This window comes from Zea mays, chromosome 2 (assembly GCF_902167145.1).
Source record: "Zea mays cultivar B73 chromosome 2, Zm-B73-REFERENCE-NAM-5.0, whole genome shotgun sequence".
Classification (NCBI taxonomy): Eukaryota; Viridiplantae; Streptophyta; class Magnoliopsida; order Poales; family Poaceae; genus Zea; species Zea mays.
Genome location: NC_050097.1, coordinates 50,908,295 through 50,910,679, shown reverse-complemented (window position 1 = coordinate 50,910,679; position 2,385 = coordinate 50,908,295). Strand labels below are relative to the sequence as shown.

The following is a 2,385-nucleotide window of genomic DNA, read 5'->3' as shown; positions in this document are numbered from 1 at the left end:
CAAAAGGCCGAGAAAAATATAAGTTAAAAAGAAGCCTAGTCCCCTTTTTTATAGCACGCTCGTTCGCTCATTCTCTTTCATCTATCGAGATGGTACTACGTGGAAGCGTTGCGCTACGTGTGGCTTCTTATCGTGTTGGGCTTGAGTGGTTCCTTATGGCCCATCTATAGTGTAACATGGCCATTGTTAGGTGATAAGCGGGGAGAAAGAACATGGCTACATGCTTCGTACAAGACGTACGACATATAACACACGAAACCGGTGCTTTAAAAGAGTAAGAATTATCCCTACTACTATTAAGAAAGCAAAGTGGGCGCTTGGCGATTCCATGCCCCCGCTCGCCCCTCCCCTGTGCGCAACAACCGTCATATATACCTCGCCCCGTGTCTGCCAAGGCTGCCTCAACACCCCCACGCGCAACAGCCGTCATCCATCCCCTCCTCGCCCCGCATCCGCGACCGCACACGCACAACAGCCGCTAAACCTAGGTCCTCGCCCCGCATCCGCTGGACCTCCTGCCTCCTCCCGACCTGGCCGCTAAACCTAGGTCCCCACCGTCGCCCGTGCTAGACCCCCTCCACCAGCACGCCTCACTCTGGGGCACAGCCGTCGTCCATCAGCCCCCTTCACCGTCGGGCACACGCTGGCTCTACCGGACGCTTCCTCCATGGTCGCGTCACCGAGATCGCGGCTGCCAGGGAGCACTCCCACGAGATGCTCGCCTCCGCCTTCCGCGCGTCGCAATTGTCTTCCTCCCCAGCAAGGCCAGATCCAACCTGCCGAGGCCGTCGGGCGACCACCGCCATGGCTCCCACCGTCCCTTCGGTGGCGAAGTCCGCCTCTCCTTCCCAACCCACCAGGTTTGTCGTTGTCCCCCGCTCCACCACCAGAAATCTCCCTCCTCCTAAACCCTAAACTAACTAGGCAATCGACAACTCTTAATGCGAGAAGAGAGAGGTGGCGGATCTGAAGCAGCTGCTGCGGCAGCTTGCCGGGAGCCGCGCTCTTGATGCGGACGCCCAACATTGTGATGTCTTCAAAGGGTGATGTACTGCATGACGTCCGGCGTCGACGTTTCGGCTGCGTTCGGGGAGATGGTGCTCTCCTACGCCGCCTCCGACGTCGTAACCAAGAAGATGTGCTATCTCTATGTAGGTGTCACACCCGTGCGCACCTAGAACTAGCCCTCCTCACCACTAACTTCCTCCCGAGGGACTGCCAAGATCAGGACCCCACTATCCGCGGCCTCGCTCTCCGTAGTCTCTGCTCCCTCCGTGTCCCCAACCTTGTCGAGTATCTCGTCACGCGAGTCATCAGTCATGCCACTCACGACCGGGCTGAAGGACCCAAGCGCCTGCGTTCGGATAATCACCGTTGTTGGTGCTGCCAAGTTGTATCACATATCTGCCATCGCCTGCATTGATGCTGACCTTCCTGCTTCTCTCAAGGCGCTCGTGCTCTCGAATCTTAACGCACAGGTGAAGTACCCTGCCACAAACTGCTTGGTGATGCTTATCCTATCACATTATTGCTAATTTGTTTCAGTGACTGCTACCACAAGTTAATTGAAAAAATGTTGGATTGTCACAAAAAAATGAACGTTTTGCATTCTGTGGATTTAACATGGTGCAGGAAATATGTGTTTAATGCACACAGTGAATACAGACGATAAAATTGGGGGTACCATGTAGTTGTCTGGTTCACAGCTTGCTAAGTGAAATTCAACCACACATTTGGATGCGCTAGCAAAATTGGAGTTCGTTCGCATTGGTGTAGTAGCTATTCAATTTGATGTGTGTGGGTATGGGCATACATGTAATAAAGGAGTTTTCCATTATGTGCCCAGTTGAAGGTTTGCAACGGGAAGCTTCTACACGTTATCACTTCATTAAAGGGTTTCTACTTGTCAGTGAAGCCACACAACGTTAGGCGCTCCCTGGTGGGCCTGCTGCAACAACTCGGCAATGCGTTTGCTAATGTAAGTAACCTTGAATCCTAAATCTTCATCATCTTCTATGCTTAGGAGTCTTTACTTCATGTTTTTATTTATTATTGATAAAATAAATAACTGGCAGTTATCATTCATTTTCTATAGGCATATGAGGTTAGCCTATGTTTCTACCTTGCAACTTATAACGTACTCTTCGGGTCGCTTCCTATACTGAAAATGTAGCATATAAATATCTCTCCCTATATGTCCAGCAATAATATAGAAATATATTATGTATAAAATCATATAGTATACAAGTATATTAGAAAACATATCTGGTGCAACCAGACCAATTGGTACAACTGTGCAACCAAGACACATGAATAAAGGTGGAAGTACATTTTAAAAAAAATCCAAGCAGAGGTGGAAGGGTTGTTTTGAAAACGATGTTTTTA

At 49.9% G+C, this 2,385-nt stretch overlaps 1 pseudogene; it reads left to right on the top strand.

Moving 5' to 3' along the window:
• The first annotated feature begins 478 nt into the window (after positions 1–478).
• Positions 479–1,535, top strand: LOC103648633 (beta-adaptin-like protein A; annotated as a pseudogene).
• Positions 1,536–2,385: the final 850 nt, after the last annotated feature.